The following is a 15,925-nucleotide window of genomic DNA, read 5'->3' as shown; positions in this document are numbered from 1 at the left end:
AGGAATTCCCTTCATTTAGACAATTAGTCTTTTTTTTTTTTTTTTTTTGACTTTGTCAAGGAGAACCCAAAGGCTTCCTAAGCCCAAAATAAACCCCTTCGGCGCATGTGAAATGCTCCAACTGTGCATTGCAGCACAGTCCGTGGCCACTTTAACAGCTTCGAGATTCGAACCTAGGTTGGTGGCCTAGTGGTTCTTGACAATTAGTCATTAATCCATTGCAATTGAGTTTCGAAAAAAAAATCATGCTCCCATTGAACTTCATACCCAAAGCATGAATTAAATATCTAAATGTGGATTCTTGGAATATAGTACTATATGTCCTTCCTCCAAACGATTAAACAATAGGCTATAAGGATGTAGCTAAGGTAGTAGATGTAATCGCAGGATATAGCCAGAATCCAGAGAAGTGGCCGGTGTGGAGGTTGATAAGAATAAAATAAAATAAAAAGGGACAAAACTGGAAGATTAAGGGAGAAATATTGAAGAGGATGTCCAAATAGTAAACGAGGAGGTTTAACTAGAACCACCCTTTTTTTTTTAGAAAAAAAAATATATATATATATATATATATTAAAACACTTACGATTACAATTGTTATGGATGACATCTCTTACAAGCTCGGAAACTGTTAAAAATCAAGTATTGTTATCACTATTCTTTGAGCCATGAAAAGCAAGCGAGTGTGCAACTACATTCGCTTCTCTTGGTACATGAACAACTTGAAACTCAAGATGATCCTTCAATAACTTCTTGATCCCCTACTTTAACGCATTAATTTCTGCATGGAGGGGTGATGTAAGATTTGTTTGTGTTTTATTGAAAGGTCAAACGTCAAAGTAATTGTCAAAAAAAAAAAAAAAAGGTCCAAAGCAAAAGGAATTAGTTTTTCAACAAATTACAAAATTCAAATAAAAAAACAAAAATTACAAAATTGTTTAAGGAAAACTGAATTGGGAGAGAATTGAGTCGTACTTTCATTGATAATAGGGGTCTCTTTATATAGAGGATTACAAGCATAAAGATAGAGTTGTACATGGAAACATAATCGTACATTGATTAGATATCTCCTAAGATTCTTTGAGAATATCTCTAATATAAACCATATTTCAACTAGAGCAAGTAACCTTGAGTTTGGGGCAGACACATATTCTGGATTTACTTGAACACTCCCCCTTGTGTCGCCCAAATGTGGTACTCCTCTCGTTGCCTCATTAAAAACCTTGCCGAGTAACAAAAACCATGTGGGACAAAAATAACCTCGGTCGAAGGGGAAAAAGAGCACAACACACCTTTCACTTTTCGAGACCATACATGTAGGCATCTCCCCCTGATTTCTGCATCTCCCCCTGATGACAACGGTCATGGGAGTTCGGATAACTTCCGCAAAAGAAGTTACCAACATGTCTCTCAAAAGTGGAATTTAGGCAATGACTTAGTGAGCAAGTCTGCCACACTGTCCTCAGATCGAACCTAGTTCACTTTGATCTTGAGGAGAGGCTGTTGTTGCTAATTATACTTGATGTTGTCGCTTTTGATGTAGCCTTTGCTTCTTTATTCAAAACAAGCAGCATTATCTTAAATGCTCATAGGCTCATCTGTGGTAGACTTCAAACCACAATTGTTCGAACATGCGTAATTATGGATCCAATCCATATACATTCACGAACCACTTTGTGAAGAGCAATAATCTCTGCATTGTTCGAAGATATAGCAACTAGGGTCTATTTCTGTAGACCTCCAAGATATCACGGTCTTTACCCATGGTGAACACTTAACCATTTTGGGAATGACTTTTGTGTGGGTAAGAGAGATACCCAACATCAGCAAAACCTTCCAAAATACATGTCGTTTTGGGATGGGGATAGTGGACGCAGGCCAGTGTTGGCGGTGTTCCTGGTGTGTGATGGGTCTGAATCCATCATCTCTCTATAGGGATAGAACGAGCCCATATCAATCGTACATCTCAAGTACCGAAATATATCTTTTACACCAATCAAATGGCGTTGCGTTGGCGCAGAGCTATACCTTAGCTAACAAGTTCACTGCAAATGAGATGTCTGGGCTTGTGCATTGAGCTAAGTACAATAATGCGCCTATTGTACTCAAGTAAGACACTTCTACCTCTAGCACATCTTTGTCATCATCCTTCAGACGAAGAGGATCCTTTTCAGGATCAAGACTACGGACGATCATGGGGGTGCTTGAAGGTTTGACCTTCTCAAAATGCCTAAGCATCTATTGACACGATGCTCAAGTTCCAAACGGAGACATAATCGTGTTCTCCCATAATCCTTCATCTCAAAATCGGATTTCAAGTGTTCAGTGGTTTCCCTTAACTCTTTAAGGGCTTCTAATGAAGATCATGTCCAACATGAACCGCGATGGAATCCGAAACTTGTTATGGAAACGCGTGGGCATATCCCTTCCCAATCAAGTAGTCATTTTAGCGAGCGTTTCAACCACTTTGTAAACGCGCTCCGTGGTCTAGAGCCACTTGACTTGGGTAAAATGAAGTTCATCATGAACCTTCATGTATATTCCGTATCTAGATCCCTATAGAGATACGTAGTGACCACATTTGTAAGCTACATGTTCAGTTATTCGGAAACTACCAAACTGACAGGGTAGTGGAGTGCAATGACATCCATTACGAGATAATATGTCTCATCGTAGTAGATTCCAGGGCATTTTGTGAGAAGCCTTGCGCCATAAGGGGAGATTATCATCTCCTTTTCTCATCACGCTTTCTAACGAAGACCCATTAGTCCATAGGTTTTATGTTAGGAGGTGTTGGCATCACTGGCTCAAGAACCTTCCTCTTCGTTAGAGAATCTATCTTAACCTGGATCATATCTTTCCATTTAGGCCAAATTTCTCTACATTGACATTCATTCATTAACGGAGCGTGGTTCGATATCATCAGACTCAACAAACTCATGCGCAACGAAATGCACAACTACATCATCAATTATGATAGAGTTTCTATCCCACATCTCAAGTACACTAGTGTAATTTTCATAGAGCTCTATATTCTCAAGAATAGGTTCTGACGTTGAGGCGTCCCCCAATGATAAACATAACCCGGAATATTCTCATGAGATGGATTTTGAGTCTTGATGATCAAAGGATTGGAATGTACCAAAGTGTCCTTCGAACCTACCGGCCTCCCACGCATCCTAACTGGGGCCATGGCCTGTAACGCCAGAGTGCCACTCTCTTAGGCGTTGGCACCATGCCTACCTCCGTGTAGGGTGGCGCTACATCCTCTCGTAGGGACGTCCTTCCTTGCAGGCTTGTTTGCAGCATATTTGTGTGATCTCGTCACTTTAACAGGGATCGAGATGAGACATAGTGGGGACAGGCTACGACAATTCCTGTCGTTCCTACTGAACATCCATGTTCTTATCTCCCCCTAATGACGGGAAGACTGTCTCATCAAAGTGGCGGACGATTGTTGGAGTCTCAAAACTCTGTCGTTCCTGCAAATCTAGCGGTAATGAGATCGCCTTGCAAGGGCATTAAGTGGCGGACGATTGTTGGAGTCTCAAATCCAACGTAGTTGCCCATTCGTCTGTAAGGACCCATCATAGGGCGCTGTGGCGGCACAATTGGCACATAAATAGCTCACTCAAATATGCGTAAGTACGATACTTGTACCCAGTCACTAGCTGTAACGCAGAGGTACATTGAGTGGCGGTGGGTCATAGATGAATTAGCATAGCTGCATGCGATATTGCATCACCCCAAGCGGATATAAGGAGATTGGTGCGCATTACCAATGTCCGGACTACCATCGTAGACATTTTCTGCGAGACCATTTGGGTGTGTTCATAGGAATATGATGTCTAACATCAGTCCCAATGCAATAACCATTGAAAGTCTTCGATGTAAACTCGCTAGCATCGTCAAGTCCAATTGACGAAATAGGATGATCCGGGGAGTGAGCCCGTTGTCATATGATATTTGCTAGGAGTGTAGCATAAGCAGCATTACAAGTGGACAATGGCAAAATACGTGACCAGCGTGTTTGCGTATCAACCAATATCATGAGATATTTAAATGTCTGCAAGTTGGTTGAATCAGTCCATAGAATCCCCATGGATTCTATGTAAGAACATAATGAGTATTTTCATATCCTTTGCATAGGACGGTCTCAGTCCTAATTTCCCTAAGGAACTGTCTTTTTAAAACGAGCGAGAGGATTCAGAAGCAACCAATGAGAATTTTGGTTAGGCCTGAGCGTCTGAAACGCTATTTGAAGCAAGTTGGCAATTGCAACATCACCTGGGGCGCCATCATCATGATGGACGCCATCCATGGAGTCATGGATAGGGACTGTGCCAGCCCTAGGCTTGTGGTGGATGGCGGCGGTGCCAGAGGCAGCAGCGGCGGTCACACTTAGTCCAAGAATCAACATTTGATTCATGCTTCATTTCGCTCGAGAGAATGGATGTCCGTGTGAAGTCTTTTGTAGACGGATCATCATATCATAACTAGGATGATCTATCCTATCATGACAAAGCCAATATGTATCTAAATCCAAGAGATCTTCTCTCATAACTTTATTGGATTAATAGCTCGAATAGTGACATAGAATCTACTAGAGAGACACATAAACTTCTCTAAGATGCGCCTTTGTTCGCAATCATTAGAGGTATTGCAAAGGAACTCATTTCCGTTCTCTACATGTGTTTTTCGCATGGAATCCGTTGGCTATTCATAGGTGCGATTGGCCCTAGGAGCGAGAGTTTCTGTGACAGTAATTAAGGTGCCATTTGGCAAGTGGAAGTTGGGCTATTCCATGTCCTTGAATTAATACTGATGGCCCAACCATCGTAGTCACAAAAGTCATATGCTCAGAATCAAAATGGAGTCATAATGAAAAGAACTCAAAATTTTATTCATAAGCCAACGGAGTTACATCATTGTCTCTTTGACCAAAGAAAATCTAATCCAAAATGATAGCTAATGCAAAACAATGGTATTCGTCTAACTTCTTTCAGTAATTCCAAAATAAATGTGACCAGGTGAGTAGAGAGATGTCGGTGGAGCAAGGCTCGCTTAAGTACCACTAATCTCATAACCTTCCTAGACATCACACTTACTTTGAGTGAGCCTACTTTGAAGAAAAACTAAACTGTTGGCATTTACTACAAAAATATATGGCAATTGCCTATTACATCTCTTGGAAAAATAAAGACTTAAACAGAATTGGTGATCTATTGATCCCAGCCAGATTTGTAGTCTTCAACCCTTCACTCTAGATCATCTTCTTGATCTTCTTGTTCCACATAGTGAGCTTCTCTTGCTTCACAATATGCTTTGTAGGCGGTGACAATTTCTTCACGAGCTCTACAAATGTGTGCCCAATGATCAGACACTCCACATCGAGAACATACATCTCTTTGCTCAAACTTCATTGATTGAGGCACTTTGAAAGCGTCAATTAGATGGCTCTTAGTGTTGGTGGTGCCACCAACATGGCCAGAGGCATTGCCTCCCTCTCTCTTTCCACGTTGACCTCTTCGGTTCCGTGTTCGCCTATTTTGACAATTACCTTCCCAAGTAGAGCGATTATATGGACCAGAACGTCCAAATGTATTCCTAAGATTAGGGTTTCGCTCTTAGCACCCTCTCTTTGGGGCGCGACTATAATTGGATTCCGAAATATGCTCTGTTCCCACGAATCTCGAATTATAGTTATTCACAAGGATGTTGTCATGCTTTTCAGTGACATTCATAGCTCCAATGAGCTCATGAAACCTTGTGATTCGTTTTGCAGTAACATCGATTCGATAGTTCTTAGCAACTATCAATGCAGAGACGAGGAAGGTAGAGAGAGTCTTCTCAATCAGTATCGCATTTGTGATCTCTTTACCACAGAATTTCATTAAGGATTTAATGCGAAGTGCTTCCGAGTTGTAGTCAAGAACTGACTTGAAATCACAGAAACTGAGGCTATGCCATCTCACTTCTAGGTCAGGAAGCAGGGAGTCACGGACATTGCCAAATCTTTCATCGAGTGAGACCCACCGCCTTCTGGGGTCTTCTTCATTCATACACTCGTACTGGAGCGGATCATCCATATGACGAGTCATTAGGATGATGGCTTTCGCCTTATTTGCCTTTAAGGCTGCTCTATTGGCTTCTAAAGCTTGAGCTTGCTCAACAGTTAGTACGTCCTTGCTAGGCTCGAGAATCGTATCTAGGATTCCATCGGACTTGAGATGCTAGCGGACATCACGAACCCACTTGTGATATCCAGAGCCAGTTGTTCCCAATGGAGCAAAGTCCAATTTATTCAGGTTACTCATCCTGAAAGAGAACAAGAAATTATGGTTAGTTTCGGAGCGTAAAAGGCTACCACGAAAACATATAAAATTTCTGAGCGTAGTCGCTCTCAAGAAATTAGGAATTTCTGAGTGTAATTGCTTCCAAGAAATTCAATTCCAATAGGTATTGGATTAGATCGAAACAATGACGTAAGTGGTCGATCATAAATTCTCTACAAACTCTAAGTTTGGAGATCTCAACAAGCTCCAAGCTTGGAGAGAGCACGAACCCCCACAATTCGGCTTAATTAGGTCTCCCCTATGATGAAGAAAGGGAGGTAGAAGAAGGGATGTTGCAAGTCCCCGAGAAAAAGAAAAAAATTTAAAAGTACGGAAAGCAGAAACGTTTAATAAAAATTACCTTTCTTTTCTTTGACTTTGACCTTCTTTTTTTCTCTTCTCTTCCACGTGGGCCAGGGCCTCCTTTTTTTTTCCTTTTCTTTCTTTTCTTCTCCTTCTGCCGCACTTGGGCATGGCTCCCTTTTTTCTCTTTCTTTCCTTCTTCTGGGCCCGTCCCCTTTTTTCTTCTTTCTTCTCTTTCTTTTCTTCTCTTCTGGGCCCGCATCCCACTCCTTTTTTTTTCTTTTGCTGGGTTGCGTCCCTTTTCTTTTCTTTCTGGGCTGCTTCTTGCTCTGGGCTCGATTGCTTCTTGCTGGGCTGCTCTCTTCTTCTTCTTTTCTTTTTCTTTTCTTTTCTGCCGGACGATCAGGCGACCGGTTCAGCCAGTTTTAGGCCGATTTTTGGACTTTTTATTCCAGTTCCTGAAACTTCGGATCAAGAGGCTTCTACTACCAAAATTTGGTGGAAATTGGAGGTCCGGAAGATGGTGAACCGGTGGAATATTTGCTGGGAGTTGTATGGAGCTTCCGGTGGCCGGTTCGGTAGGTTTCCGGCCGGTTCAGGACTCCTGGGATCGAGTTCTTCAAGGTGTGAGGTGGAGGCAGAAAAGCCATCAAGGTTTTGTATTCAGATTCAAAGTTTTTAGCTTCTTGAATCAGGGTTGGCTATTTGTTTTAGGGTTAGACCTTCGTGCTGATAACATGTTTAAGGAAAACTGAATTGGGAGATAATTTAGTCGTACTTTCATTGATAATAGGGGCCTCTTTTACTCTTTATATAGAGGATTACAAGCAAGGGCGGAACCAGGATTTAAACATTGGGGGGGGGGGGTCCAGACATAGAATTAAAAACAAAAACAAAAAAAACTCCAAAAATAAATTAAGAATCATTTTTAATATAATGCATAAGTCAACAATAAATTTGAAATAAAATCATACATAACTGCCCATTCAAAAAAATAGAATCAATTCAAAGAATGAAAAAAAGGCAAACTTATTTTTAATTAATCTGTCATTGATTTATATTAGTGTATTCTTATTATTATTGGTTATTTTATTACACACACACACATATATATATATATATATATATATCAATCAATTAATCATCACCTGGGTTTGGGATTAAGGGAGGGGGGTCTAGCACATGAAGGAAGGTTGTTCACTTAAGTTAGTTAATAACATGCATATATATTTACATGGCTGTGGGGGGGGGGGGGGGGGGGGGGAACCGAAAGATAGTTCCGCCCTTGATTACAAGCATAGAGATAGAGTTGTACATGGAAACATAATCTTACATTGATTGGATATCTCCTAAGATTCTCCGAGAATATCTCTAATATAAACCCTATTTCAACTAGAGCAAGTAACCTCGAGTTTGGGCCAGACACATATTCTAGATTTACTTGAATAAAAATAACATTAATTGAAGAATTAGCCAAGTCTTATTGATAATGAAGCCTACTTTTTAAATGAAAAATGTACAACGTGTGCGTCTCTCCGGTGCCTTTTATAGCTTTGACAAACTCTAGCCGCCCTTGAGTGATAGCCTCTTGTCTCTAATCTCTAAATTTCATTTGACGTTCTTCTTGCGTTATTTTTTTCTCGACGTGGTCTCTTCCTCTCTTTGGTGATTTCATCTGAGTCTTCTTGATTGACGTTGGAGGATTCTTAATTTGTTTTGTGCTAGCTAACCTTTTGATTCATATTTTTCACTGTGTCTGCTTGCGTCCGCGCCATCAGAGGTTCTCCAACCCTGCAACCACCCGAAAGATAGTTCCGCCCTTGATTACAAGCATAGAGATAGAGTTGTACATGGAAACATAATCGTACATTGATTGGATATCTCCTAAGAATCTCTTAGAATATCTCTAATATAAACCCTATTTCAACTAGAGCAAGTAACCTCGAGTTTGGGCCAGACACATATTCTAGATTTACTTGAATAAAAATAACATTAATTGAAGAATTAGCCAAGTCTTATTGATAATGAAGCCTACTTTTTAAATGAAAAATGTACAACGTGTGCGTCTCTCCGGTGCCTTTTATAACTTTGACAAACTCTAGCCGCCCTTGAGTGATAGCCTCTTGTCTCTAATCTCTACATTTCATTTGACGTTCTTCTTGCGTTATTTTTTTCTCGACGTGGTCTCTTCCTCTCTTTGGTGATTTCATCTGAGTCTTCTTGATTGACGTTGGAAGATTCTTAATTTGTTTTGTGCTAGCTAACCTTTTGATTCATATTTTTCACTATGTCTGCTTGCGTCCGCGCCATCAGAGGTTCTCCAACCCTGCAACCACCCGAGTATGATTGCATATAACATATATGTGCTTGTTAAGCATCAACATGTTTTACCATATTTTATTTGCATTTCTATACCAACTATCCATTCATAAGTTTATAAATTTAGCTATTAACATCAAATTTTTTTACTTTCAAAAGTAAGGATTTAGAAGACAAACTCTAGGAAAATATGAATTATGAGGTGTTGATGGTAACTTTTTATGTTTTCAACCTATGATTGTCCATATTGTATCCTTAAACTAATATCTGGCTCTCTTTTTTACTTTTTTTTTTTTTTTTGAATAAAGAGCCGGTGCGGCTGCCCTCAAGCCTTGATTAATAAAACTGTCGAATACAAGGGGGGCTCTCTTTCTTACTCTTATGGAGTCAAGGTAATGCCATTTTTTCTAAATTATATCAATTATTTCTTTATGATAACTAAATGAGTATTTATTGAAAACGTAGAGAACTTATAGATATCCCAAATGTTATGCATTCAACCTCAATAGTGGGAATGTTAAATTTATGAACGTAGCTAGCTAGCATAGAATTTTTTTTTTTTCGAGAATTAGCTAGCATAGAATTAATACCTCAATCACTAAGAAAATGAGTTATGACCACATGTTTGTGAATTCAATATATATTTCTTCCGCATGTAACCTCCATGTTTATATAAATATTGAGTTAGTTTTTTTTTTATAAAGAAATTAAGTACTTCGTTTCGTTGAAAAAATATTACAAATAATTAAGGATAGGAAACATATCATTTACAAAGCGGAATTCCAGCTGTAATGATAGTCAGATTGGGCACTCTAATCAAGTGCAATAGCTCTGTTGCAGAGTGCAAATTGAGCTACATCATGTGTAGCAGCATTACAACAACGAGAAACATAGTGAGTTAGTGACAAATAAAGAAAGAGAAGGCACCCAAACTCGTTTTAATCCCCTTCAAGTCTTCAGCAGGTGTCCATCAGATCAGACTCGAAATTCTCCTCCTCATCTTGAATTACATTGATAACCATAGGTAGTAAAAAACGAGACATGTATAATTCAGCAAAAAAAAAAACGTACGTGTATTATTCGATTTACTTGATTTAACGACACAGTAAAATATTCAATCTAAAGAAGGCAATATGTCAAATTTATTAGTTTGAATTATATGTGTGTTCTTTTTTAACTAGGAAGATAGATTTTTCATTGATAAACCATTTTTGTTTCGCACTAGATGTCGATTGTGGGTTCAAGCTTAGTTCTCGAGATGCTCAAAAACATCTTCTCCAATACCCCCTGGGTTGCAACGATGACGTTTGTTGCCGATGCTGAAGAAAGGAATCCCAGGCCTAGTGAAATGTGACAGTGTTTAGGGTTTAGGGTGTTGGAAGGTTGGGGTTTTAAATAACTCTTTGGAACCTTGTCGATGGTTCCAAACGGGAAAAGATGCCCTTTGAGGACGCTGGTCATTAACTTTGAATTATACTGGTATAGTTCGGAAAGTAGTAAAAAAAAAACAGGTCCAAAAACATGGATATATAAAAAAACTATTTTTGTAAGAAGATAACTAATAATCTACACTCAACTCTTGCTTTTAGTTGACTTTATTTTGCAGATTTGTTCATCAAAGTGGAAAAAGAAAACAACAAAACCAAACTAAAATATATAAATAAATAGATCTACTGTTCGATAACATCGAGATCGGAAGGAAAAATCGATATAGAAATTTTCTAACACCTTCCGTTCCAATGCTAGTTTCAACCCGGTGGGAATTGAGAAACTCTCCGCATGTCTTAGAGTTGAGATGCCAAAAAGGAAGATGATTCTAGTCACCACAAATTCACCTTTGTTGTTACGAATGTTGAATTAGTTCATGACATGTACATATATGGTGAAACATTAGTTAAGATAAAAACTGCTTACGTTATGTACTTATATTTCTGATATACTTGGTAAAAGCTAATCGATTACATTGTTTAAACGTTTGTTGTACTTGTCTAACTTAACAATTTTTCATTATATGCATATTTTGATAACATCTTCTCATTTATGATTGACATAATCTAGCTAGTGTGTACTTTGTAACATGATTTATCCAATCAAATAAAGAATCAATAAGATTCCAAATATTTTGGAGTTCGGTCTCAACATGATTATACTTGGTTTGATCATTATTTTCTAACATATCTAAAATACAGACAAATATAACGAAATTCTAGTTGTATTTGTGATTTCAAAAAAGATACATGGTTCGCTAATATGCTTTGAAAATCTCTGAAATACGTGGTTTGCTAACATGCTTTGATTATACTACCTTTATGAATAATTCCACACAAGTAGAGAAATAAGAAATACGAGGACATGGAGAAAGTTCCAGGGCTTGACGAATTTATGTCTTTAGCTGAGTCTACTAGTAGGGGACAATGATCAAGAAGCCGGGCTGAAGTTAATTCACCCATTGTACATGGTTTGAGAACACACCTGGTCGTTAATCCATTGTTAATTTCTTATGAAGGCATCCTCTATGACGACTGAAAACAAACTAAGGGGTCAGTTTCCGTCTGAATTATGAAGCCGGGTAGAAATGCTAGCAGGATCCGAGATATTCACCATGGCTTTGTTAGGCAAACGGTTCGGTCATTTGATGGCCATTACAAAATGGGAAGACAAACTGGGCAAGTGAGAAGTATTTGAATATTTGTGAATTCTGTTGAAGTAGCTCTAAATCTCAACAATCCATTGGATCTGGAATTGAAATTGGTACTTTTAACATTCTTGAAGAGTATATTGGGAGATGATAACTCCAATCGAGAGTTACAACACTTCTATAAAATGATTCGAAACTCTACTACGGATAATTTTTGTCTATTGGAGTATCATCCGATACTAATGAGTATCATGAAGCCATATCGTCTTCCTACTGATTGTCATTTAGGACTTTAAAAGTTGGAAGATTGGGAAAAACATTTTTATGTGAGAGGTGATAACTCTAACCAGAAGTTACAACACTCCTATAAAATGATTTGAAACTCTATTATAGATAATTTTTTGTTACTGGAGTATCGTCCGATACTAATGAGTATCATGGAACGATATCATCTTTTTAGGCATTCTTGAAGAGCACATTGGGGAATGATAACTCCAACCGGGAGTTACAGTACTTTTATAAAATGATTTGAAACTCTACTACAGATAATTTTTGGCTACTCGAGTATCATCCGATACTAATGAGTATCATAGAACGATATTATCTTCCTACTGATTGTCGGTAAGGGCTTCAAAAATTTTAAAATTAGGAAGAACATTATTATGTGAATGAGGTTTTTAGGCATGAAGCAAAATGTGAGATTGAATACAATATCTACTACCCCTGTCACGATGGGTTCATTAATGTTTACAAAAATAACAATAACAAAGATTTAAAGAAAGGTTTTATTGATAATTGTGTGGGACTTTCAAGGTTTGTAAGACCTCTGGTGATTATGGTGTTGATTCTGGGAGACATTTGCCATGCGAGGATGTAAAGCGAGAATTAAGCAACATATTTCCTCTAATGCTGATCGATTTATTTAGATTCTTACTCGAGAAAATTTTTGAACAAGATAGTCTCTCTTTTTTAATTAGCTGATTGAAGGTCTTCAGTTTTTGATGATATTTGATTTAGAAAGAGAGATAATAGAACTATGTCGTTCGAGGTTTAGACACTAGGCCACGAAACTGAATTTATGAAGTGGAGGGATAAATTTAAACTTGTATTTGAGGGTTTGAAGCCTTGAACATAATTATTTATATTATTTTTTATGAACTTTCTTATTTTTATTTTGAAAACTATGTAAAATTCATGGTGTGACGGAAATTTGATTCGGAAGTAGAAAGATGAAATCTATTATTTTGAGTAAGAAAATTTTGTTGAGCACCTCGGAATTGAAATCGAAATCGGGCCTTGGACCTAAATAAATAAATAAATAAGTGGCATGATTCACACAAATAGATAAGGTGTAAAACTACACCATACTATTATAAAGAGTAAACATGGCACATTCCTCCGGAATAAGAAATCACGGAGTGCCACAATTAGAGGTGGCAAACGGGCCGGCCCGGCCCATTTTAAGCTGGCCTAATCATGCTTCGTGCCATGCTTGGGCCGGCCCATTTATTATATTATCGTGCCAGCCCATTTACTTAAACATTAAGCCCGGCCCGGCCCGAGCCCATATTGTGCCGGGCTGTGCTCGTGCCGGGTCAATAATGGGCCGTGCTCGTGCCTACCCACTAGAAAGCACGATTTTAAAATCTTAATTTGAACAAATAAAAATTAATTTTATTTAACTATTTAGAAAATTAAAATAAATTAAGTTCTACAACGTTTTTCTTAATCTTAGCTTTTTAAGATTAGATTTCTAATAATTTTTTATATTCCACTATAAGAAAGAAAGAAGAAAAAAAAACTCAAAATATATTGTTTTTAGTATATTATTGTGAGATTAATCTTTATTAATATAATGAAGATTTAGTATCTATTATTCTTTCCTTTATTCTATAGTTGTATTATTATGAGATTAGTCTTTATTAATAAACATATATTTAATATTTAGAAAAAATACTTATGTCAAAACAAGGATATAATGTTTTGTTTCATTATTTTGACAATATAAAAGAAAACATTAGTGGAATTGCCATGAGATTTTAAATAAAAAGGTCTCATATTCAAATCTCATCATTGTATTTTTTTAATATTTTTAAAAACAAAATGAAATTTTGTGCTTGTAACGGGCCGGCCCACAATATGTAGTGCTCGGGCTGTGCCGGGCCCATTACGAGCTCGGGCCGGGCCGGTCCAATGGGCCAATATTCTTAGGCCCAGCCCGACCCGTTATTCTAACGTGCTCGGGTCATGCCGGGCCCGTGCCGTGCTCGTGCTTAGTGGCCTGTTTGCCACCTCTAGCCACAATAATGTTATTCTAACTGCATATTCTCCATAAGTCATGGTCATGCCCTCAATATAGAGACTATTTACTGTGTTCATAGCGTATTTTTCATCTGCCTAACTACAACTATTCTTCTCTTTTTTTTTTTTGCTATATCTGCTCCATCTCAATGTAGAGACTAATTAATGTGTCCACAACATATCCTTCTAAAAAAAAAAGTGTCCATAACATATTTTCAACTGGATCTAATTACAACTATGCTTCCCATTTTTTTTAAATCTTCTCCATCACTTAATGTATGAGGTGCAACTATACGTTTTATCTTTTACTTTGTAAATTGAAGGCATCTGAAAATCTGATGGTTGCATATAAGATCATAAATGAGCAATGAACTTGTTAGTGTTCATATAGCGAGTCATAACTAGGGTTACCCTATAGACAGTAGGTTGTGACATGCAATCATTTTTTGTGACCCATATTTTAATAAGAGAAAAATTCAGTCCCCGTCTCCAAACTATGCTGCCAAGGCCAATTTGATATCTAAATTCTCAAAAGTATCAATGTGATACCGAAAGACATATTTTGAGATCAACGTAATACTTCGGTCAAAAATTCCTAACGGCTCCGTTATTTGATGACGTGGCAAGCACGTGGAGACAAAAAAAGAAGTTAAATGACCAACTTACCCTTTTTTTTTGTTAATTCATTTTTATTTTTATTTTTATTTTTCTTTTCATTTCTTCTTCTTCTTCTTCTTCTTCTTCTTCTTCTATTCTAACTAAACCGCTGCAACCTCCGAAGTAAGCTCCGCCACCAGCCACCAACCACTCACCCCAAAATGAATTCCGATTTCGGCCTCGAACGCGAGCTCTGCCCCGACCACAGTTACCGCCCCCAACATCAAGAATCTCACATTACATGCAAATGCAGCAATTTGACAACTTCTAATCCAATTCAAATTGAGAAAACAAGAACAAACAATTCAACTTCTAATCCAAAATTTCAATCTCCCATCTCCACTCCCAAAATTGGAATCCCACCTGAAAACTTTCACGGTCAATATCAGAGGCAGCCGGCAACCCAAGCAGTCAATGAACCCACGGCCACCGCTACCATCAAGGCCGTTCGACCACTTCCACCACCGTGACTCCGATGCCAGCTTCGCCAGTAGCCGCTCCTCCAACGGAATCAGCGGCGGCCCCCGAGGCTCCATCTCCAACTTCGATCTCTACAAAGACCGCCCTTACCAACTTCGACCTCTACCAGCAATCCACCCTCTCCACCATCAATTCCTACCTCTCCTCTCACTCCTCCAAGTCTTCCTCAAATTCCCAATCCCTCCCGCCAGAAAATATCACCGAGGCCCTCAAATTCGTCGTCGCCCTCTCTGTGATCGCCAAATTAGAACCCTCCCCAATCAAACCAAACGAGAGTCGCCGATTAGAGGAGAGAGAGAGAGAGAGAGAGAGAGAGAGAGAGAGAGAGATGGAGGAGCTCTGTGCTTTGGTGTTTTTGGGGTATAGGAGTCGCCGATCAGAAGGGGGTGGGGGGAGAGAGAGCTTTGTGTTTTTTTTTTAATTTTTTTATTTTTTTAATTACTTAGTAGTGAAAGACTATTCTGCCCCTGATAAAAATATCACATAGGACCCACGTGCTTGCCACGTCAGCAAACAGACGACACCGTTAGGAATTTTTGACGGAAGTATCACCTTGATGTCAAAATACGTGTTTGGGTATCACATTGATTCTTTTGAGAGTTCGGGTATCAAATTGGCTTTGGCAGCATAGTTTGGGGACGGTGACTGAATTTTTCTCTTTTAATAAATGTGCCTAAACTTGATCTGTCCTAGCACTCTATCCAAATATTTTTGTAATAATGTTGGATGTCATATCTCTAAATTTTATAGTCATATTTGTGACTATTGTACTTATGTTTGGATTTGTCATTCTAAATTCTATTTGAGCACATATTTCATTATCCAAATTGAACCCCATATTTGTTGGGCCTATTCTCTCATATAAGAATTATCACCATGGGCAATCATACTT

Source organism: Rosa chinensis, chromosome 5 (genome assembly GCF_002994745.2).
Source record: "Rosa chinensis cultivar Old Blush chromosome 5, RchiOBHm-V2, whole genome shotgun sequence".
In the NCBI taxonomy this organism is placed as follows: Eukaryota; Viridiplantae; Streptophyta; class Magnoliopsida; order Rosales; family Rosaceae; genus Rosa; species Rosa chinensis.
The sequence above is the reverse complement of the archived record's forward strand: the minus strand, read 5'-3'. Positions refer to the sequence as shown.